Genomic DNA, 25,923 nt, shown 5'->3' on the forward strand with positions numbered 1-25,923 from the left:
TGCCCACAGAACATCTGGCTGTGAAAAGTAGCAGGATTGCTGTCTGCCAGAGAGAGACAGCTTGAAATTCAGGCACCCTCTTAAAAGGCCAATCCACAAAATTTCATGTGCAGCCACTCACTTGGACTCCAGCAGATGGAAGGTAGAGTGGAATGGAGCCGTGTGAGCATATGCCAGGGTTGGGGGCTTTGGGGTTAGACCTCAGAAGTCAGACACCCCAGTTTCCTGTGCTGAGTCATTCCTTCATACTGCAGAGGACATCTTTCTCCTGCAGAAGTTTACCATCTAGGCAGTTTTTCCCTGGGGAAGAAGCAATTTCCCCACCCTATTGGAAAAATACCTTGCCCTGCCCTGTGGATTTCCTGAGGCCGATTAAGAGGCTGAGAATAACAATCATCCTGCAGGCAGGAGCAATTTCCCTACCCTGTTGGAAAACCTCTCGCTTCATTCACCCTATGGGCAATAGTCTGAGGCTAATCAAGACTGAAGAACTATCAGACTCAGGCAAAAGTGGAGTTCTAGAGAATTTGAGTCTTTGCCTGATCTAATTCATGGTCCAAGGTTAGTAAAAGTAGACCTTGGTGCACATACTGATCTGTTCCAAAGGCACCAAGTTCCAGCAGAAGGAGCCACAAACTGGATTTCTGATAGCTCCAAACAGGGCACTCAGAGCCAGTCAGAAACAGTATCTGACACTCTCCTGCACTAGAGATTGGGAGTCATAGCAGATCTACCTAATAAATAAACACAAACCCAAACAGGCAGCCAAAATGGGGCAACAAAAAAAGCAAGAGAATTCTCCAGAAGAAGAGCTAAATGAAATGGAGATAAGAAATTTATCAGATATAGAGTTCAGAATAATGATGGCAAAGATGCTCAACAGCATGAGAAAATATATAGTAGGTATGAAGGATGACATAGCACTAATAAAGAAAAAAAAAGAAAACAGTGGAAGGAATACACAGCAAATTAGGGGAAGCCGAAGATTGAATCAGTGAATTAGAAGACAAGGAAGAAAAAAATTACTCCATCAGAGAACCAAAGAGAGAAAAAAAACAATTAAAAAAATAGGAGGACAGCTTAAGGGAGCTGGGGGTCAACATGAAATATAACAATATTTGAATAGTAGGTGTGACAGAAGAAGGAGAAAGGGATAGAGAATGTGTTGGAAGACATATTGGCAGAAAACATCTGTAACCTGGTAAAGAAAACAGTCACACAAGTTCGGGGGGCACAAAGAGTCCCAAGCAAGAAGAACCCAAACAAGGCCAGGCCCTGACACATCATAATTAAAATGCCAAAAATTAAAGACAAAGAGACCATCCAAAAGGTGGCAGGGTACAAAATTAACAACTAGAAATCAGTGGCATTTTAATACACCAATAGTGAAGTCTCAGAAAGAGAAACTAAACAAACAATGCCATTACTTTTTCAACAACAACAAAAAATAAGATACTTAGGAATAAACTTAAACAAAGAGGTAAAAGATTTGTACTAGGAAAACTACAGGATGTTGAAAAAGGAGATAGAGGAAGATATACACAAGTGGAAGAATATACCGTGTTCGTGGATTGGGAGAATTATCATCATGAAATTGTTCATACGACCCAAAGCAATCTATAGCTTCAATGCAATTCTGATTAAAATGCCAATACCATATTTCACAGATCTGGAACAAATACTTCAAAAATTTATATGAAATTAAAGAAGACCCTAAATAGCCATAGCAAACTTGAGAAGGAAGAACAAGGTTGGAGGAATCACATTACCATATGTCAAGTTATACTACAAAGCCACTGTAATCAAAACAGCCTTGTACTGACACAAGAACAGACATGTAGATCAATGGAACAGAACAGAGACCCCAGAAATTGACCTAAGCCATCACACTCAATTAATATTTGACAAAGCAGGCAAGAACATACAATGGAGTCAAGACAGTCTCTTCAATAAATGGTGTTGGGAAATTTGGAAAAATACATGCGAAAATGAAACTATACACAAGAATACACTCAAAATGGATAAAAGACTGAATTATAAGTCACAAAACCATAATATCTTAGAAGAAAATATAGGCAGCAAAATCTCAGACATCTCTGGCAGCAATATGTTTATGGATACATCTCCTAGGGAAAAGGAAACTAACGAGAAAATAAACAAATGGCTACATCAAAATAAAAAGCTTCTGCACAGCAAAAAAGACCATCAACAAAGTAAAAAGGGAGCCCACTGTATGGGAGAACATATTTGGCAATGATACATGTGATAAATAGTTAATATCTAAAATATATAAAGAATTCATATAACTTAACAAAAGGAAGACAAGCAATCCAATTAAAAAATGGGCAAAGGACCTAAATAGACACTTCTCCAAAGGGGACAAACAGATGTCCAAGAGACATGAAAAAAAGCTCCAAGTCACTGATGATAAGAGAGATGCAAATTCAAAGGATAATGAGGTATCACCTCACACCTGTCAGAATGGCTACCATCAACAAATTAACAAATGACAAGTGCTGGCGAGGATGTGGAGAAAAGGAATCCTAGTACACTGCTGGTGGGAATGCAGAGTGGTGTAACCATTATGGAAAAAAGTATGCATTTTCCTCAAAAAATTAAATATGGAATTTCCATTGACTCAGTGATCCCACTTCTAGGAATATATCCTTAAAAAACATGAAACACCAATCAGAAAGAATGTATACACCTCTATGTTCATAGTAGTGCAATTTATAATAGCTAATATCTAGAGACAGCCCAGCCCAAGTGCCCATCATTTGATGAGTGGATAAAAAGTTGTGGTACATTTACATCATGGAATACCTGCAGCAGTAAAAAAAAAAAAAAAAAAGATCTCTTACCCTTTGAGATAGCATGGAGGGACCTGAAGAGTATCATGCTAAGCGAAATAAATCAGTCAGAGAAAAACAAGTATCACATGATCTCACTTATATGTGGAATCTAAGTAACAAAATAAACTGATGATCAGAGTGGATCCAGAGAAATGGAAGCATGGAACAGAGTGTAGAATCTTAGAGGGAAGGCAGGGAGGGTGGTTGGTGGGAAGTAATCAACCAAGAACCCTGTATGCATATATGCAGAACCCATGGACACAGACAATAGGGTGTTGAAATCCGGGGGGGGGGGGGGGAGGCGGGCAGGGCTGAAGGGGGTTAATGGGGAGAAAGGGGGGACATATGTAATTCTTTCAACAATAAAGAATTATAAAAAAATTAAAATTAAAAAGAAATAAAATAAATATCCTTGAGACCAAAGGGGAAAAAAAAGAGATCCGGAGACATGGAAGCATGGAATAGACTGTCAAATCTTAGAGGGAAGGCAGGGATGGGTGTGTGGGTATGAAGAGATCAACCAAAGAACTTGTTTGCATATATACATAGCCCATGGACACAGACAATATGGTGGTGAAGGCCTGGGGTCAGGGGCGAGCAGGCCAGAAAGGTTGGGGTGGGGGCGGGGGGGGAAGAAGAGGGGACATATGTAATACTTTTAACAATAATGATTTAATTAAAAAATAAGAAAAGAAAATAAAGTAATATAAATAAATAAACTAGTCATAGCATGCTCTTGTAGAGTACTTGTAATAGCAGTTACTATTCTGAATACCCTAAAACTATTAATTCATTTGATCCTCCAACCAACCCTAGTGCCATTATCATTTTACAGATAAGGAAACTAAGCAACATGGAGCTAATTAACTTGCCCAGCATCACACAACTGTTAAGTAGTGCCAGGATCAGACTTTGCAGTGTGGGCTCCAGACACTGGACTTCTAACCACAACGTTAATCTAAATTCTTAGTGCTGTATTTTCTTCAGGTGAATTATGTCTACAAAATGTGACTCTGTTATTCTATAGCAGCGGTTCTCAACTTGTGGGTCGCGACCCCTTTGGTGGTCGAACGACCCTTTCACAGGGGTCGCCCAAGACCATCCTGCATATCAGATATTTACATTATGATTCAGTAATGTAAATATGATTACATTACGATTTACATTATATAACAGTAGCAACATTACAGTTATGAAGTAGCAACGAAAATAATTTTATGGTTGGGTCACAACATGAGGAACTGTATTTAAAGGGCCAGAAGGTTGAGAAACACTGTTCTATCGATATGTAATTGTGCATAAAGTAAGACACTGCTAGATAAGAGATAGCCAAGGTAGTTAAGCATATACTTATGGAAATATATCCAACACTACCAACTTGTAAACAATCCTATAGAATAAAGAGCTAATATGCTAAATAGACCAAACAGCAAAATGACCATCCGGACGACCTTCCAGATGAAGCTGGGGTTGTGAGGGCCAGCCAAGGCTGAGAGGGACTGCGAGGGCCAGCGGAGGCTGTGAGAGGCTGTGAGAGTCAAGCCTCTTGCACAAATTTCATGCATTGGGCCTCTAGTAGTTAAACAAACCAAGTGAAACCGAGCAAGTAATGAGTCCTAGATGCCTGTCACTTCTTGAGCCAATTAAGCAGAGACAAGGTTGAATCATATATGAGCATTTATTCCAAGAATGCCAGCAGTATGGGGGAGCAGTAGGTCAGCCACAAAAATCTGTTCTACCCTTCCCATAAGCCAGCTGCTTATATTGGGTAGAAGGACAAAGATTACCTGGGGAAGTAGGAATTACAGGCATGGGGAAGTAAGCAAAGTGTAATGGTTACAGGTTAAAGGCAGTGTGGGGCTGGGGAGGTAGGGAGTTCTCAAAGGGAGGAAAAGGATGGGCGCCTCTGGGACCAGATTGTTTCAACAACAAAGTTAGTAATCTGTCCATGATTATGGGAAGTTCTCAGAAAGGAGAATGGACTGCATTCCAATGTTAGTTCCATTGTTCCAGGGCATACAACTCTAAGCCAGGTTAGAATGTGCTTTCTCTTATCAGAAAAGAACAATCATGGTTAACAGAACCTGATTAATATTTCTTTTCATTATAGCTACTATAGCTAGTCCCCCTAATACCATATAAGTAGAAAGAAACTCCATATAAGTTTCTATTTCTCCCCCTAATACCATATAAGTAGAAAGAAACTCCATATAAGTTTAAAAGAAAAACTTCTAAACCAAACTTATTAGCAAATTAGTTTCAAAATAAGAGTGGGATTTGAGGTATCATTAAGAAAGAGCAGGGGAGAGAGAGAGATTGAAAGAATAGGATTTGAGAAAGAGGAGGAATAGAAGAGGTTAGCTTGAGCAAAGAGTAGGGAGGAGAAAAGCAAGAATTGTTAACGAAACAGCAAATACATCAACTGACAGAAAAGTGGATTCACCAGCAACAGCTGATGGACTAAGGATTTGTTCATATATGTGTGTAATGTTCTTTGGACATCTTGAAAAAACTAAGGATTTACATCTGAGAAGAGATTATCCAAAATATATAAGGAACTCATACAACTTAACACCAAGAAAGCAAATAATTTGATTAAAAAATGGTCAGAGGAGCTGAAAAGATATTACTCCAAAGGAGACATGCAGATGACCAATAGACATATGAAAAGATGCTCAACATCACTAATCATCAGGGAAATACAAATTAAAACTACAATGAGATATTACCTCAAACCTGTCAGAATGGCTATCATCAATAAATCAACAAACAAGTGTTGGAAAGGATAAATGAAGAAAAAAGAACCCTCATGCTTTGTTGGTGGGAATGCAGATTAGTGTAGCCACTATGGAAAACAGTATTGAGGTTCCTTCAAATATTAAAATTAGAACTACAATGTAACCCAGCCATTCCATTTCTGGGTATTTAGTCCAAAAAAAATCCAAAACACTAATTCCATAACACATGTGCACCTCTATACTCACTGCAGTATTATTTACAACAGCCAAGATATGTAAGCAACCTAAATATTCCTCAATAGACGAATGGATAAAGAAGATTTAGTACAAATATATGATGAAATATTATGCTGCCATAAAAAGAATGAAATCTTGCCATTTGAGACAACATGGGTGGACCTAGAGGTAATTATGCTAAGTTAAATAAGTCAGACAGAGAAAGACAAACACCATATGATTTCACTCACATGTAGAATCTAAAAAACAAAATAAGTGAACAAACAAAACAGTAACAAACTCAAATACAGAGAACATTTTGATGCTTGCCAGATGGGAGGGGGGATTGGGAAGACAAGTGTAAAAGGAGAAGGGATTAAGAAGTACAAATTGCCGAACCAAGATGGCAGCATAGGTAAACACCTGAACTTGCTTCCACGCACAACCACATTAAAACCACAACTAAAAGACAAAACGAATATCATGCAGAACCATGGGAAGGCTAGTTGAGTGGAAATTCTACAACTAGAAGGAAAGAGAAAAGCACACTGAGTCGGTAGGAGGTGCAGACATGTGGAAGTGCGGAGGTACAGAGGCACGCAAAAGGAGCTGGCAGCTGGGTACGCCGTTGTCTTTTTCAATCGGGAGGGAGATACGAGCACCTGACTGCTCTGAACTCCAGTTCCAGGAGAGAATTTGGGGACCCAGCCTCATACGGAGAGAAACTGGACTGTCTGGCATCGGGCCAGCGCATAAGGGCAGCTTCCTCGCAGAGTGCTTGCAGCAGTCATTGTTCTTGCACGGGGCCACTGGACACAGACTCCGGGACCTCTCCAAGGCAGAGCAGACTGGCAGCCATTGCAGTTTGCTCCACCCTGGTGATCCCCTGAGACCCTGCCCCACCCAATTTACAATCCCACCCAGAGGCGTTTGCATATGATTAGCCTGGCCTTTCTCCCCCTAAAAACCTGGGTAGACTCAGTGAGCACCAAAGCCCCACTGAAGCAAGTCCTGCCCCATAAGGGTGTCTCCAGCACAGAAGCTCTCCCATTGTAGATATAACTGTTCCTCAAAGCCAATTGGCATGGAGGTCAATTCCTCCTAGTGATACCAAAAGCAATCAAGGCTTAACTACAACAAGACTGTGCACACAGCCCACAGAGGGGTGCACCAAGAGTGTCCACCTCAGGTAATTAGGGAGGCTAAGCCACTGGGCCCTATAGGACACCTAGTACACAAAGCCACTCTATCAACACAGAGAAGCAGCCAAAATGCGGAGACAAAGAAATACATCACAAATGAAAGAAATGGAGGAAAGCAAACTACTGGATATAGAATTCAAAACCACGGTTATAAGGTTCCTCAAGAATCTTCTAGGAACCTCCGAGAAATATAGTAAGACCCTCAAGGATATGAAAAAGGATCAATTAGAAATTAATTGAATTAAATAATTAGAAATAAAGAATAATATACAGAGATCCAACAGCAGACTAGAGGATCCCAAGAATCAAGTCAAAGATTTGAAATACAAAGAAGCAAAAAACACCCAACCGGAAAAGCAAAAGGAAAAAAGAAAACAAAAATATGAAGATAGGCCAAGGAGCCTCTGGGACGGGACAACTTCAAGCATACCAACATCTGAATTATAGGGGTGCCAGAAGAAGAGAGAGAGCAAGATATTGGAAACCTATTTGAAGAAATAATGACAAAAAACTTCCCCTACCTGGTGAAAGAAATAGACTTACAAGTCCAGGAAGTGCTGAGAACCCAAACCTCAAGAGAAATCCAAAGAGGACCACACCAAGACACATCATTAAAATGCCAAGAGCAAAAGACAAAGAGAGAATCTTAAAAGCAGCAAGAGAGAAAAAGTTAGTTACCTACAAGGGAGTACCCATACGACTGTCAGCTGATTTCTCAATAGAAACCATGCTGGCTAGAAGGGAGTGCCAAGAAATATTCAAAGTGATGAATAGCAAGAACCTACAACCAAGATTGCTCTACCCAGCAAAGCTATCATTTAGAATTGAAGGTCAGATAAAGAGCTTCCCAGATAAGCAAAAGCTAAAGGAGTTCATCACCACCAAACCAGTATTATATGAAATGCTGAAGTGTATTCTTTAAGAAGAGGAAGAAGAAGAAAAAGGTAAAGATAAAAATTATGAACAACAAAGTGACAACAAATACATATCTATCAACAAGTGAATCTAAAAATCAAGTGAATAAAAAATCTGACAAACAGAATAAAATGGTGAATAGAATAGAATCAGGGGCATAGAAAGGGAGTGGACTGACAATTCTCGGGGGGAAGGGGGTGTGGGGGTGCAGGAAGAGACTGGACAAAAATCATACACCTATGGACGAAGACAGTGGGGGCGGTAAGGGCAGGGGTTGGGGTGGGAACCGGGTAGAGGGGAGCTATGGGGGAAAAATAGGAACAACTGTAATAATCTGAACAATAACGATTTATTAAAAAAATAATAATAATAATAAAGAAGTACAAATTTCCAGTTATAAAACCAGTTATGGGAATGTAAAGTGCAGCTTAGGAATTATCTATACTAATAAAAGGGTAATATGCTAATTAGACTGGGAGACCTTCCGGGAGACCTTCCAGATGTCCTTCCAGACAAAGGCATGGTGACGGGGCCGTGGCAGAGGCAGTTAGGAGTGAGCAGGCCCGGGGGGGTGGGGAGCAGTTGGGGGCATTCAGGCCAGCAGCAGGGGTCAGTTGGGGCCAAGCAGGCTGGCAGGGAGGCAGTAGGGGGCAAGCAGACCAGCGGGAGAGGCAGTTGGGGGCGAGCAGGTAGGTTGGGGGGGCAGTTGGGGACAAGCAGGCTGGCAGGGGAGGCAGTTGGGGGTGAAAAGGCTGGCAGGCAGGTGAGCAGTTAGGAGCCAGCAGTTCCGGATTTTGAGAGGGACCCCTGTGGGATCCCTGTGGGATCGGGCCTAAACTGGCAGTCGGACATCCCCTGAGGGGCCCCAGATTGGAGAGGGCGCAGGCCAGGTTGAGGGACACCCTCCTCATGCACGAATTTCATGCACTGGGCCACTAGTAGTCAATAATATTGTAATAACTATGTATGGTGTCAGATGGGTACTAGACGCATCAGGGCGATCACTTCATATAATATCTTATCACTATGTTAAATACCTGAAACTAATAAAATATTGTATGTTAACTGTAATTTAAAAATAAAAAATATGTCTTAAAAAATAAGTATTCAAATGGAGACTATTGCCATTTCTTTTGCTTATGGATTTTTCTTTCACCCAGTTCTAATTTTCTAAAGTCAGAAGAACTGCTGGCTCTCCTGAAAACTAAAATCCTTGGCTTCCAGGTCATTTGATTATAAAATCAGAGGTCAGATCTATGATCCAATCCAAACCTACAATTTACTTGTCTGAGAGTTATTTCAACTCTCTAAATCTAAGTTTCCTTCTCTGTACTATAGGAGAATAGTGCCTCATCCATTTGGTATGCTAGGAGAATTAAAATGAGATAATGTCCATGTTTCACTGAGTATCAGTACTAGGGCTTAGCTATAATAGTAGGCTCTCAATAAACATGTTTCTCCCCCTCCCCTTCCCCTTTTCCCTACACACACACACACACACACACACACACACACACACACACACACAAACAAAAAACCTTAAACAGATTCTTAAGATCACCCAGTAAACCCTTCTTGATTTAGAAAGGAGAAAAAAATCAAAGGCTAATACTGTGAAATTATATATCCCCAAACAATTTAAAGATAGGAGATTAATTCTCACTTTTTATTTGATTCTAACTTTTAGCTTGCTGGAGAGGAGATTTGCAGCATCTTTTCATTGACTGTGAGCACATTTGAAACTACCACTAAAGAAGGCACCTCTGCTCTAAGGTTGGCCTCACTCAGAAGCACCCTGTCTGCTTGATCTTAGCTGGAGCTGATCACTGATTTCCCAACTCTGTGAGCCTCAGTTTATTTCACATACTTTTCTCCCTCCGGAGCCCTCATAATCACAGTCACCTCCTGAACAGCCCAGTTCTGTTTTCGTCAACCCTTTAGTATGGCATGAGGTTGCTTTAGGGCATTTTTAAATTAAATCTACAGAAGAATAATAAAGTGAAGAAATAGGCAATATTTCAGATAACATTGACAAAGGAATCTGTCACCGATTCAAAAAGAAAAAAAGGCTCAATGCAGATAAGCGGAATACCAAATAAATTTTACTGAATGACAGCTCAGCTACTAATCTCACTTTGCCAATGCAAACATAGCATTATAGACTCATAAAACCATATATACAGGGGTGGGCAAAAGTAGGCTTACAGTTATAATACAAATAAATAATATCATAATTAATAAATAACTAGAGGCTGGTGCACGAAATTCATGCACGGGTGGGGTCCCTAGGCCTGACGGGCAATCAGGGCTGATCAGGGCCAGGCTGATCGGGGCCCAAAGGCCCCGGTGGGGTCGGGAGAGGAGGTGACGGTCGCCAGCCTGGGTGTGGAAGAAATAGATGCCATATGCCGACATTGCCCTAGATGCCCCACCACCCCACGGTTCCCCACCTTTCCCCCTCCTCCTTCTCTCAGTGCTTCCGCCACCGGGGGGCCTGCTGGCCAGGGGAGGGACAGGGGGAGGAGTTAGAGGAGGTCTCGATCCCCAGTTTGGAACATGCAGGAGGCAACCAATCAATGATTCTCTATAATCATTGATGTTCCTATCTCTATTTCCCTCTCCAAAATCAATCAAATATACATATTTTTAAAATGCAAGGTTTTTAGAGGAAGAAAGGTAGGGCAAGGGAGCTATTGATGGGGGCATTTGAGATCTTGCTCACATTTCAGATAGGATAACACAAGGTGGTCCTCAGGGGGTGACAGGTGAGAAGTGGCAGTGGGTGGAGCAGGGCACTGCGGGCTGAGGAACGGGCTGTAATGACTGAGAATGTCTGTGACAGTGACACCGAGCGTGTGTTGGGGCCATTGCTGGGATCATTCATCCCCAAGAAGTTTTGATTCTGGATGGGAGGAGTAACATGGAGAACAGAGGGCCTTTCTTAGCCTAGATGAGGCAGGCGACAGGAGTGGGCTGCCCTGCTTTGCTTCCCTACAAATGTAAACACTCAGTGTAACTGCACGTGGATGTCAGTCAGTGACCAGATCAATGCCCAGCCAGCCCTGGTGGCTGTGTCCTGCCACTTTCTGGCTGTGCTGTGGTGCTATTGGCTGGGGAGGCCGAAGCCACGTGCCCAAGTGCACATAGTCTAGGAAGGGGCAGGCAGGAAGCTAGAAGCTTGAAGTTGGAGCTGAGGTGGCCTGGCCTGGCAGAGCTGTGTCTGCCATGGAGCTGGATGAGGAATAGCTATTGATGCAACCGGCTTTGGAGTTGGAGGGGCTGTGCTTCCTGCACGTCATGGGTTGAGTCCCTGTGAGTCCACAGTGCACCAGCCAGGCCAGGGAGGGCCTGGCGAGGTCTTTCCCTCCTGGAGCCATTCTTTCCAGGGAGGCAGCGTCGGTAGCTTTTTTGGGTTTTTTTCATTGGAAAGCAAGCTCTGGGCTTGCAGTTCCTGGGTTCCCTGGGCTATAACATGTGCCTCCAGGCCTCACTGTGCCACCCTCCCCCTCCGCCTACTTTGAGTGTCTGGCCCCTGATGGTCAGTGTGCTCCCACAACAACCAGTCCCAGCGGCCCACCAGCCTGGCGGCAGCCACTCACTCCCTCAGTAGTTCTGCAGGTCCAATCTTCAGAGAACAGGCCAGGCACCTACAGACCAGCACCACCAGCATGATCCTGACAGCAGCACTGGCCTCCTGGAAGTCGGCCTCAGGCACCACAGCCGCTTCCCCTCTCTAGATACTCCGCAAGGAAGAAAGTATATAAAAGTGGCTGCCAGGTGGCTCCTGACAACTGGTGTGAATGTCAGCAGGACAGATCCGATCCCGGGCTGGCAAGGGCATCCCACCGCCCAGAGGGCCAATCCCATCCTGGCCCCCCACCCCCATCGGGACCCCACCCATGCACGAATTCGTGCATTGGGCTTCTAGTACAAAAATAAACTCTGCTTCATGTACTCACAATTGTAAACCTACTTTGCTCCCTCCTGTATATACATATAGGCAGGCATAGGGGAAACAACCCTCTACATCACTATCTTCTTATTTCTCAACCCTCTCATCTGCCCAATGGTCTTTCACACTCTGTGGTTCTTCATCTCCTTTAATAACAAGAGCAGCAGTTTTTTAAATGGCTAGCTTGCATTTATGGAGCCTGTCCTGTATAGCATTTCATTACATTTTTATATGCATCATTGCATTTAACTCTTATAACAACCCTATGAAATGGGTATTATTATGCTAACTTTACAGATTAGGAAATTGAGAAGTAATGCAGTTAATAACCTCAGATCTCATAGTAAGAGGCGGCAGAACCAGGACTATGTGACTTCCAAGTCCTGTGTGTAATAGATGGTTTCACATACCACTTCTGCCTATCTCTAATTAGAGTGCGTAGGTGGGCTCAGACAAAAGTGACTTAAAGCACATGCTGGAGGATCCCAGTGCCTCCAAAGCATTTCTCCACTTTCATATTTTCCACAAAAATGGCTTTAGTAGACCTTAAAAATTCTTATTTTTCTCAACCTCTAGCTTTTCTCAAAGCTTTCTCTTCCCTTTACAGTAAATCAACTACTTAATTCACACATCAGGGTCCCACATGCCCATCTATCAGATAGCATTCTCACTCAGCATGGATATTAGTACATCTAAAGCTCACATCTACACTTACAATGACTCCTGTTTTTTGCTCAGGGTTATAATATCCATACATATATAAGAAGAGGGAGTTTGACACAAAATAGCTAGATTGCCAGTCTGTAGCATTTGAATGCACAATTTTTTCATAGGCAAAAACTTGTTAGCAATTTAAGTTCATTTTGTTTTATTAGTTTTCCCTTTAAATTAAAGTTAGGGATAATTATATTTTGATAATCCCTAAGCTACTCTGACAGACTAAGCCTAGTACAATCTAAAAATAACACTTGTATAATAACCACGTGTAAGACAAAACTAAGGATTAACACTATAATCTTGCATTTTAATGTTCAAATACATAAAAAGAACCAAAATAACAATGCAGATATCCTTTGTTAGACAGAAATTACTCATGTAGAATTTTGGAGATTACAGAATTTAAACCAAAGGAAAGTCTTCAATGCCCAAAGAATCACAATAAAAATAAAATAGATTTTAGTTTTGTTCTGTTTTGCTCAGTATGCATCCATAGGAAAACATGCTTATTCCTCGTTAAGTCACATGCTTTTCAAAACTGAGGTAAATTGAAAAATGAAATTTAATACTTGTAATATCAATACCTACCAATGTAATGATAATACAAGTCAATAACTATGTCAACCAATATGCTTTCAATTCCAACTATGTGAAAAATATTCCAATTAAAAATATTATTTTTTCCTATACAAGTGTGATGCCATGGCTCATTATCAATGGGACATTGGCTTCATTCACACTCCTAATAACAGTGGCATTTATCCACACCCTCTTGTGAACAATAGTATGCCAGGGGGATCAGAAGCCACAATGAGACATGAGTCTATAACTATGAGAAAAAGGTTCCTTGGTTCAAAGCTGACCTAATTAAACAATGACTTTGGCTATGATACAGTCCTTCAATGACCAACTAAGCCTGCTGAGTTAAGTTAAAGAAAATAGCTCTTTACACTCATCCAATTTTTCTCTGGTATCCTAATATACAAGACAGCTGATCAAAGACTCCAAATGTCCTCTAAAATAAAATCTCCCCATTTTCGTTTTCGTACACAAAAAACCCAAATCACCTCAATCCCATTGTCTCATTTTATATCCCTACCTCTTCTGTACATTCCACTTCAGATAAGGGTACCCAAACTTCCTCATCCATCATCTCACTCACATCACTGGCCCAACTAGGCAGAGCTGAGAAGACTCACTCATCCCCATTTCTTCCAAAGCCAATCAGAAGATCTCTTTTTCTTAAATATATATTTTTATTGCTGATAGTATTACAGATATCTCCCATTTTCACCCCCTTTGGCCCTCTTCTCCCAGAACTAACCCAATCCCCCAGCACTTCATCACTCTACTGCCCATGTCCATGAGCTATGCATATCTAATCTAATAATAGACAAACATGGTAACTGACCGTACCTTCGCTATGCCTCCCATTGGCTAATCACCGTGATATGCAAATTAACCGCAAACAAAGATGGCAGTTAATTTGCATATATAGGCGGGAAGCGGCAGAGCGAAGACTGAAGGCGGCTCCAGCCAGAGCAGGGAAGGCTTTGAAGGCAGCTCCAGCCAGAGCAGTGATCAAAGCGGCTCTGGCTGGAGCAGCGATCAAAGCAGCTCTGGCCAGAGCAGCGAAGGCTTTGAAGGTGGCTCTGGCCAGAGCCAAGGCCTGGGTCCCCGGTGCCAAAGGAAAACGGGTGCAGGCAGCCAGGGGAAGGGAAGGCCTATTGCATGAATCTTTTCGTGCAACAGGCCTCTAGTCTATAATAATAAAAGCATAATATGCTAATTAGACTGGACGACCTTCTGGATGAAGCTGGGGCTGTGAGGGAAGCCTGGGTGCTGGGTGCCTGCTGACGGCCAGAGGGAAGCCCAGGTCTGGGATACCAGAGGGACGCCAGTGCCAGCAGCTGGGAAAAGGAAGGCCTACTCTTGCAAAAATGTTGTACATTGGGCCTCTAGTATATATATAAAAACATATATGTATATATAAAATATATACAATATATGTATATTTTACATATACATACATTTTATATATGTATATTTTATACATACATAAATTATTTGTGCACCTGTGGTGTCTCTCGGCCTGGCCTGCAGGATCAGGCCGAAACCGGATCTCTGACATCCCCCGAGGGGTCTTGGATTGCGAGAGGGTGCAGGCCAGGCCAGGGATCCCACCAGAGCACAATTAGGGCCAGGGAGGGACACGGGAGCTTGACCAGCTGGGGAGGGACCACGGGAGGGCTCCAGGGCATGTCTGGCTCATCTCACTCAGTCCCGATCAGCCAGACCCCAGCAGTGCTAACCTACCGGTCAGAGCGTCTGCCCCCTGGTGATCAGTGTATGTCATAGTGAGCGGTTCAGCTGCATTAGCATATCATTAGCATATTACACTTAGATTGGTTGAATGGCCAACCAGTCAACCAGACACTTAACATATTGGGCTTTTATTATATAGGACAAGAAATCAATGTTTTCATTCTTTTGAGTGAGATATATATTTTGCATTAGAGTTAACATTTAATATTATTTTATGTTCGTTTCAGGTATTCAGCATAGTGGTTAGACATTTATATAATTTATTAACTGATCCCCCCAATAAATATCCTACCCATCTGACACCATACATAGCTATTACAATATTATGGACTATATTCCCTGTGCTGTACCTTATATACCCATGACCATTCTGTAACTACCACTTTTTAATCTCTTCATCTTTTTCACACAGCTCCCTAACCCCCCTTTCATCTGGTTACCATCAGTTTATTTGAGGGAGATACATTTTTAATTCACAAAGCTATATCAAACAAAAGTAGTAATCAAATAGGATGAGTTAGGTATTTTTGGACATGTAAAAATATGTAAAACTTCATTTCTCAAACCTATTTTCTTAAGCACCTACTGAAGATTCTTTCTTTTTATAAAACAACAATAATAAAAGAAGACATAGAACCCAGAAACATAGTCCAACATCAGGATGGAAGCAACAGAAACTAATTTCTAATCAATAATTAAGCAGCCAAAACCGGTTTGGCTCAGTGGATAGAGCGTCGGCCTGCGGACTGAAGGGTCCCAGGTTCGATTCCGGTCAAGGGCATGTACCTGGGTTGCGGGCACATTCCCAGTGGGAGATGTGCAGGAGGCAGCTGATCGATGTTTCTCTCTCATCGATGTTTCTAACTCTCTATCCCTCTCCCTTCCTCTCTGTAAAAAATCAATAAAAATATATTTTAAAAATTAATAATAATTAAGCAGAAGGAAAACCAAGGTGGCGGCATATGTAAACACCGGAAATTGCTGCCTCGCACAACCACTTCAAAAATACAACTAAAAGACAAAACGGACATCATCCAGAACCACAGGAAGGCTGGCTGAGTGGAAATTCTACAACTAGAAGGAAAGAGAAAAGCACACTGAGACTCAGAGGAGGTGCAGAAGTAAAGTGGAGAGGAGCGGAGGCGCACGTGGAAAGGGCTGGCAACTGAGGATATGGGTGTCTTTCTCAATCAGAAGGGAGCCTCAAGCTCCTGACTGCTCTGAACTCCAGTTCCGGGTGAGTCTCTGGGAACCCAGACTCATACGGGGAGAAACTGGACTGTCTGGCATCGGTCAGAACTCGAGGGTGGCTTTCTCTCAAAGGTGCTTGCAGCGATTACCGGGACACTGAGACCCAGAGCCTCTTAGGGTAGGACTGAGGAGCAGCCATGGCTGCTTGCTCCGCCCTGTTGATTCCCTGAGACCCTGCCCCACCCAAGCTGTGGGCAGAGGCTTTTGCATATGAAAGGCCTGGCCCTTTGCAATCTGAAAATTACCTAACAAACTGCAGCTGGGTCAGAGAGACCCAGAACTTCCAAAAGAAGGCCCAAGGCCCCACAGCAGCTTGCATTGCTTCACAGCTGGGTCTCATCTGGGCACCTCTAAACCCCAAACAAAGAAGAGGAACCTGCAGATCCCTCCGTAGCTCCTGCTGGGTAGCCTCAGGAAGAGGCTAAATTACTACCTCCTTAGAGTGTTCCCAGTGGTCAGAGTGGGACCATCCAGATTACAACTCCTCAGATCCATAGGGACACACTCAGGGGCAGACTCAGTGAGCACCAAAGCCCCACTGAAGCAAGTCTTGCCCCAGGAGGGTATCTCCAGAACAGAAGTTCTTCCATTGCAGACACAACTGATTCTCACAGCCAATTGGCCTGGAGGTCAATTCCTCCCAGTAATACCTACAATAATAAAGGCTTAAGTACAACAAGACTGTGCACAAAGCCCACAAAGGGGTGCACCAAGGGTGTCCACCTCAGGTAATTGGGGAGGCTGAGCCACTGGGCCCTACAGGACACCTAGCACACAAAGCCACTCTATCAACACGGGGAAGCATAGAAAATGCAGAGACAAAGAAACAGGTCACAAATGACAGAAATGGAAGAAAGCAAACTACTGGATATAGAGTTCAAAACAATGGTTATAAGGTTTTTCAAGAATTTTCTAGAAACCACCGATAAATTTAGTGAGACCCTCAAGAAATCTAGTGAGACCCTCAAGGTTATGAAAAAAGGACCAACTAGGAATTAAGCATACACTGACTGAAATAAAGAATATTATACAAAGTTCCAACAGCAGACTAAAGGATCGCAAGAATCAAGTCAAAGATTTGAAACACGAAAAAGCAAAACACACCCAACCGGAAAAACAAAAAGAAAAAGGAATCCAAAAATATGAAGGTAGGGTAAGGAGCCTCTGGGACAACTTCAAGCATACCAACATCCGAATTATGGGGGTGCCAGAAGAAGAGAGAGAGCAAGATATTGAAAACCTATTTGAAGAAATAATGACAAAAAACTTTCCCTACCTGGTGAAAGAAATAGACTTACAAGTCCAGGAAGTGCTGAGAACCCCAAACAAAAGGAATCCAAAGAGGACCACACCAAGACACATCATAATTAAAATGCCAAGAGCAAAAGACAGAGAGAGAATCTTAAATGCAGCAAGAGAAAGACAGTCAGTTACCTACAAGGGAGTACCCATACAACTGTCAGCTGATTTCTCAACAGAAACTATGCAGGCCAGAAGGGAGTGGCAAGAAATATTCAAAGTGATGAATACCAAGAACCTACAACCAAGATTACTTTACCCAGCAAAGCTATCATTCAGAATTGAAGGTCAGATAAAGAGCTTCACAGATAAGAAAAAGCTAAAGGAGTTCACCACCACCAAACCAGTATTATATGAAATGCTGAAAGGTATCCTTTAAGAAGAGGAAGAAGAAGAAAAGGGTAAAGATAAAAATTATCAACAACAAATACACATCTATCAACAAGTGAATCTAAAAATCAAGTGAATAAATAATCTGATGAACAGAATAAACTGGTGAATATAATAGAATCAGGGGCATAGAAAGGGAGTGGACTGACTCTTCTCAGCGGGGAAAGGGGTGTGGGGGGGTGCAGGAAGAGACTGGACAAAAATCGTACACCTATGGATGAGGACAGTGGGGGGTGGGGGAGGGTAAGGGCAGAGGGTGGGGTGGGAACCAGGTGGAGGTGAGCTATGGGGGGAAAAAAGAGGAACAACTGTAATAATCTGAACAATAAAGATTTAATTAAAAATAATAATAATAATAAATAATTAAGCCAACTGGGTACAGCCACTATGTAAAACATGTAGTTTCCTCAAAAAATTACAAATGGAACTGCCATTTGACCTTGTCAACCCACTTCTAGGAATATACCCCAAGAATCCTGAAACACCAATCAGAAAGAATATATGCACTCCTATGTTAATAGCAGCACAATTTACAATAGCTAAGATCAGGACACAGCCTAAGTGTCCATCTGTATATGAGTGGATAAAAAAGATGTGGTACATTTACACCATGGAATACTATGCAGCTATAAAAAAGAAGGATTTCTTGCTCTTTGAAACAGCATGGAGGGACCTGAAGAGTATTATGCTAAGGAAAATAAGTCAGTCAGGGAAAGACAAGTATCACATGATCTCACTCATATGTGGAATCTAATAAACAAAATAAAATAATGAATAAAATGATGCAGAGACACAGAAGCATGGAATAGACTGACGAATCTCAGAGTGAAGGTCGGGGATTATGGGGAGGGTGGAGAGAGGCTAACCAAAAACCTTATGTGTATATATGCATAACCTAGAAAATAGTGTAGTGAAGGCCTGGACCGGGGAGGGACACTGAAGGGGGTCAATGGGGGGAAAAGGAGAACATCTGTAATACTTTCAATAATAAAGATAAATTTTTTAAAATAAATTCTAATTTAGCTTCTGGAAAAGCCAGCCTTGGTGGTGGGATTCGCAGAGCCTGGGGTACTCCAGGGTGACACAGCTGGGTAGACCCTTAGGATGAGGGGCACCTTTAGGATGAGGACACTGAGCATGAAGCTGGTTGGGGTGTTCAAAAGCTCCCTCCTGTCTGTCCCACTGAATGTAACCAAAATCCTGGTCAGAATACTTGGTACATCTGTCCAATACTTAGGACAATCAGAGGATATCAGAACTTTTAGTGCCACTGAACCTGTGGGCATAAAACAAATCTTAAGAAATTTATAACACAAATATATTCTCTGTTTATAATGAAATTAAATTAAAATCAATTTTAAAAAATAACATGACAACCTGCAAACACTTGAAAATTTAAAAACATACTTATAGATGGGTCAAAGAAGAAATCTCAAAGGAAACCAGAACTATTTTGAATTGAACAAAAATTAAAATGTAACATCAAAATTTGTGGGATACAACTGAAGCAGTGGTTAAAGTGAAGTTTATGACATTAACTGCTTATCTTAGAAAAGAAAAATTTTAAATCAATCTAAGCTTCCATTTTAAGATATTAGAAAATAAGATGTAACACAAATCCTACACAAACTCTTCCAGAAAATTGAAGAGGAATGAACTTTTGCATTCATAAGTCCAGCATTACCCTGATAAAACCAGAAAAGGACAAATATTAAAAGAAAATTAAGACCAAGATCACCATGAACATAGAAGCAAAACTTCTTAGCCAAGTTTTCACCAATAGATTCCAACAACATATAAAAAGGATAACGCATCCTAACTAAGTGGTGTTTATCCCAGGAATTCAAGATTGGTTTAACATTCAAAGCTAAGTGTAATTCACCATAAGATCATTTCAACAGATGCAGGAAATGCTTTTGACAAAAATCTACCCAAATAAAAGACAAAGATGCTAATTGACTGTACCTTTGCTATGCCCCAAGCCATGCCCACCAGCCAAAGTGACTATATGCAAATTAATCCAACCAAGATGGCAGCCAGCAGCCATGGAGCTGGTGCAAGCAGGAGGCTTGGTTGCCCCAGCGATGGAGGAAGCCAAGCTTCCTGCCTACGCTGGCAAGCTGTGGAACTCCACTCAAGGCAACAAAGTTTCAATTATGGAAGACAAATAAATCCCAGATACCTACTTCCAGCCAGCCTCCACTGGGAGCTTGGGTGGCTGGGGGGCTTGGCCAGCCTGCAAACAGCCATCAGCCCCTCACACAGACTGGCCAGGAACCCCAGCAGGCACCCCCACACTGAAGGAGCTGTGGCGAGCCTGAAGACAACCATCAGTCCCTCACCCAGACTGGCCAGGCACCCCAGTGGGAACCCCAACCCTGAAGGGGCTGTGGCCTACCTGCAAAAGCAATCAGCCCCTCACCCAGGCTGGCCAGGCACCCCAGCAGAGACCCCCACCCTGAAGGGGTTGTGGCCAGCCTGAAAACAGCCATCAGCCCCTCACCCAGGCTGGCCACACCCTCATGGGGTGAGGGTCCCTGCTGGGGGGCTTGGCCAACCAGAAAACAGCCATCAGCCCCTCACACAGGCTGCCCAGGCACCCCAGAGGGGACCCCTACACTGAAGGGGCTGTGGCCAACCTGCAAACAGCCATCAGCCCCTCACCCAGGCTGGCCAGGCACCCCAGCGGGACCCCCACCCTGATCTGGGACACCTTTCAGGGCACACCAGCCGGCCCCCATCCATGCACCAGGCCTCTATCCTATATAATAAAAGGGTAATATGCAAATTGACCCTAACAGCAGAACAACTGGGACTCACCGGTCACTATGACACACACTGACCACCAGAGGCAGACACTCAATGCAGGAGCTGCCCCCAGGTGGTCAGTGCGCTCCCACAGGGGAAGCTCTGCTCAGCCACAACCCAGGCTGACGGCTGCCAGTACAGCCGTGGTGGTGGGAGCCTCTGCCACCTCCTCAGCAGCGCTAAGGATGTCAGACTGCAGTTTAGGCCTGCTCCCTGCTGGCAAGTGGACATCCCCCGAGGGCTCCTGGGCTGCCAGAGGGATGTCTGACTTCCATCTTAGGCCCAATTCCCCAGGGAGCAGGCCTAAGCCAGCAGGTGGTCATTCCCCGAGGGGTCCCAGACTGAGAGAGGGCACAGGCTGGGCTGAGGGACACCCCCCCACCACGAGTGCAAAAATTTTTGTGCACCAGGCCCCTGGTCTTATTATAAAAACTCTCAGCAAACTAGGAAGAGAACTCCTCAACCTAATAATAGGCATCTATGAAAACCTATTACAAGCCAAAACAATTTTGAAAAAGAACACAGACGACTCACACTTCCTGATATCAAAATGTATTATGAAACTAGAGTAAATGGCCCTGATCAGGTGGCTCACTTAGTTGGAGCATTGTCCTATATGCCAAAAGGTTGCAGGTTTGATTCCCAGTCAGGGCACATATTTAGGTTGCAGATTCAATTCCCAATCAGGGCATGTACAGGAGGCAACAAATCGATGTTTCTCTCTTACTTTCATGTTTCTCTCCCCCCCTCCCCCCAACCCCGCCTTCCTCTCACTCTTAAAAAAAATTAATAAAGATAGCTCTAACTGGTTTGGCTAAGTGGGTAGAATATTGGCCTGTGGACTGAAGGGTCCCAGATTCAATTCTCATAAAGGGCATCTACCTCAGTTGCATGTCGTGGCTCCAGTTGGGGCGCGTGCAGGAGGCAACCAATTGGTGTGGCTTTCTCACACGATGTTTCTCTCTCTGTGTCTCTCCCCCTCCCTCCCACTTTCTCAAAAAATACTCAGGTGAGAATTAAAAAAAAACTACAGTAAACAAAACAGTGTGGTACTTTCATAAAGATGGGTATATAGATCATTAGAATAGAATACAGAAACCAGATGCTCACATATCTAGTCAATTGATTTCTGACAAGTGTTCCAAGACTATTCATTAGTAAAAGGACAGTCTTTTCAATAAGTGGTGCTGGGGAAACTGGATATACACATGTAAAAGAATGAAGTTGGACCCTTACTTTACATCATATATAAAAATTAATTCAAAATGGATTAAACTTATGCTACAAAGACTAGAACTGTCATTATCAAAGTATATCTATATTTCCCTGGAGTAGAAACCTCTTTAAAATTTCTAGTACAAAGAATTTATGTATTTTTTGTTGAGCTAAGCATTGTGAAATTGCCCTCCCCCAAAAAACTTTCATACTGTATTAAATTGTATTCTTACTAACAGAGCTCTAGAGAACCTGTATTTTCCCTCATCTTTGCCAGCACAATATTCCCAACCTGATAGATAAAAAATGGCATCTGGAAAAAAAATTGTATCTCATTGCTGTAACTTTCATTTTTTCTGATTCCCTCTGAGCTTGAGTATTTTTTTTTCATATTTATTAACCACTTGTATTTCTTCTTCTCTGAATAACTCGTCATATAATTTGCTCCAATTCCCACTGGATTGCTTTGCTTTACATGTTGGTCTACATAGACTGTGAGTGTACCAGACATTAAGATTCTGTTAGGCATGTATTATGAACATTTTATCCCAATCTGTCATTTGTCATTTAACTATCTCTAGGTACTCAAATCTGTCATTTGCTTTCCTTCAAAATTCTCTTGAATTTTTTTCAATTTTTAGAACTTTATATATTACATTGAAATGTTTAATCCATCTTATGTTTTTGTATGCAGTCTAAGATAAATTATTTTATTCCAAATATAATGAACTAATTTCCCAAAAGCCATGTCTTTAATAACTGTTTTTCCTCCAATGAATTTGAAATGTCCTTTTTATAACATACCAAATCCTCATTTATGCATGGTTTTGGTTCATAACTCTTCTGCCAGCATCATATCATTTGTAATTGCTATAGATTTGTGATATATTTTGCTGTATTTTATGCAAGTATTTTATGCTCATTCTTTAACACTTGCTCTTAACTATTCTTTCATTTTCAATTTTCCCAATAAACTTGAAAAAGAATTTTCTATGAAAATTTCTAATTTAAAAAGAGAAATACACACAAAGTATCAAATGACTCATTTCAAAAAAAATTAAAAGCAGTCTTTTGACAGTGTTGTAAAATAAAATTAATTTATCTACTTCTAATACTATATTTCCTCTAAAATCGCCTCTTTCTCATTTTGACCCTTCTTGAAGGCAATACTACACTGAACTCTAGAGAATACAAAATGTCTCTTCAAATATAAAAAAAGTTGGCATTTCTGAACCAGGAAATATTGATAACTTATTGTTTTTTTCAAATTATTTGAACCTTTTATTTATCTCCCAAATATTTTTCTGGCCTCCAAAATTTGTAGGAGAGTCCAGGGATTATAATTTATCCTTCATTGTAACTCCAAAAGTCCTTAACGTATGGTTGAGTATTCAATAAAAAACTGTGTAACCTACATAAAAGGATAATTGATTCATATGAGTTGCTACCTAAGGTGTGAAGATTCTTAATGGTGCTACATAAGAAGCTATCAGTGAACTGCATAATGAAGACCCAAGAGGAGTAATCAAGTGGGGCGCCAGCATTTTGAATAATATATTAGAAGAAAGCCAACTCTCTAAATATCAAGTGATAGAGGCTCATTACTGAAAGAGTATACCTTGAGTAAATACTAGGCAAACACTATGACATTTCTGTGGTTCTGATTGGAGTCCTAAAACAAGAAGCTGACAATCCAGAACTGATGGCATGAGAAATGTAGGAGTATATCTCTAAGACAAATGAAAGAAGAAAGGTAAGAAAGTATGGAGAGAGCATACAATGGAGTCAAGACAGTCTTTTCAATAAATGGTGATAGGAAAATTGAACAGATATATGCAAAAAAAAATAAAACTAGACCACCAGTTTACACCATAAACAAAACTAAACTCAAAATGGATAAAGGACTTAAACATAAGATGGGAAACCATAAAAATCTTAGAAGAATCCATAGGCAGCAAGATATTTGTCATATGAGGTGTACTAGTTAATAATACGTATTTCTTTCAATAGATGGAGTTACACATATGTTGATATATATGCAATTTGATATGTATGCTATTTTGTTGTATTGCAGCAAGCTTCAAAACTTCACATGTCAAATTTGCTGAAGGTGTTAACATCATAGATATTTTTACGCTTAAAAATGTCGAATTTCATGCCAAAAAGAAAAAAGAGCATTTGCGGGAAGTTTTAATTCATTACTTTCTTTTGAAGAAAAAATTATCATATACTTCGGGAAGTTTATGGTGTACATGCTCCATCTCAAGATACTTGTGAATACTGGTGTAAAGGCTTTAAAAAGTGATTATTTTGATGTGAAAGACAAAGAACATCCAGGTCAACCAAAAAAGTTTGAAGACCAACAATGACAAGCATTATTGGATGAAGTTGTGTGTCAAACTCAAAAACAACTTGCAGAAAGATTAAATGTTGCTCAGCAAACAATTTCCGATCATTTACAAGCAATGGGAAAGATTTTAAAGGAAGGAAAATGGGTGCCACATCAACTGAACGAAAGACAAATGGAAAACAGAAAAGTCATCAGTAAAATGTTGCCTCAACAGCATGAAAGAAAGTCTTTTTAGCATTGAATTGTAACTGGCGATGGAAAGTGGATTTATTTTGAGAATCCCAAATGCACAAAATCATGGGTTGATCCAGGTCAAGCATCAACATCGACTGCAAGGCCATATCACTTCAGAAAGAAGACAATGCTCTGCATTTGGTGGGATCAGGAAGGTGTAGTTGTATTATGAGCTTCTAAAACCAGGTGAAACCATTAATACTGATCACTACCGACAACAATCAATTTGAACCATGCTTTGATCGTGAAACGACCAGAATGTTCCAGAAGACACAGCAAAGTAATTTTGCTTCGTGATGATGTACCATCACACACTTCAAAGCTAGTTAAAGACATGTTAAATATCTTGCCTGGGAAGTATTAACCCACCTGTTGTATCCACCAGAGCTTGCTCCTTCAGATTACCACTTGTTCAGATAGATGGCACACACACTTTCTGAGCAGCACTTCAAAACATACAAAGAAGTGGAAAATTGGGTCTCTGAATGGTTTGCCTCAAAGCAAGACAATTTGTGGGACAGTATCCACAAATTACCTGAAAGATGGGGTAAATGTGTAGCTAGCGATGGACATTACTTTGAATAAAGCCCTTCTGATGTTTCTCTTGAAATTATCATGTTTTATTTGAGTACAAAATCTGCCATTATTAACCGGTACACCTAGTATGTCATAGTAATATCTTTACCAATACAACTCCTAGGACAATGGATACTAATGGATTTAAATTAAAAGAAAAAGAAAAAAGAAAGCATGGATACAGGATGTTTGGAAGAAGAGGAAGGAAAATTGATGAGAGGAAAGGAAAGGGAGAGAAATCCAAAAGGAACAGAATATTCCGAACTATTTTTTTTTAGTGGCCCTAAGTAAAGGTTATCAATGATATACTCACAGAAATTATCATAATTCACTATTTCTTTCATCTATTAAACAAACATATATCCCTCACTTAAGTCACCCTAACAAAGTAGTGAAATCCTCCCTCCTATTTTTATTTTAATTGTGTGTGGCAAAGCCTCAGATGCACATTTTGTTATTCTAGAGTCCTTGTGGACAAAGATATATGAGGTGTGAGGGGCATGTTAATAAACCATTTATAGCTTATACAACAGTGTTTTAAAAAGCCCAGGGTCAGCACAGGTGTTGGATACTGTAGTAGGAATTAAATGTTCAACAATGAACCCTATACCAAATAACTCTCTTCATTGAACTTAAGATTTGTGTATAGATATATGCATACCTAATAAATGTATATTTTTCTCATGCTATTGTTTCTATAATTCTCAATATATCCTTCTGTATTTTCATTAAAATCCAGAATAAAATACCCATTCCAGGCCCTAATTCTGTTGGTCTCACCTGATCACACTCAAGACTTAGGGGAAAGAGGATGTTGAGGGTGGTAAAGTAAGCAGCACTCCACAGAACCATGCATGGCTGAGATTTCTTTTTTTCTGAGTAC

Source organism: Myotis myotis, unplaced genomic scaffold, assembly GCF_014108235.1.
Source record: "Myotis myotis isolate mMyoMyo1 unplaced genomic scaffold, mMyoMyo1.p scaffold_m19_p_1, whole genome shotgun sequence".
Classification (NCBI taxonomy): Eukaryota; Metazoa; Chordata; class Mammalia; order Chiroptera; family Vespertilionidae; genus Myotis; species Myotis myotis.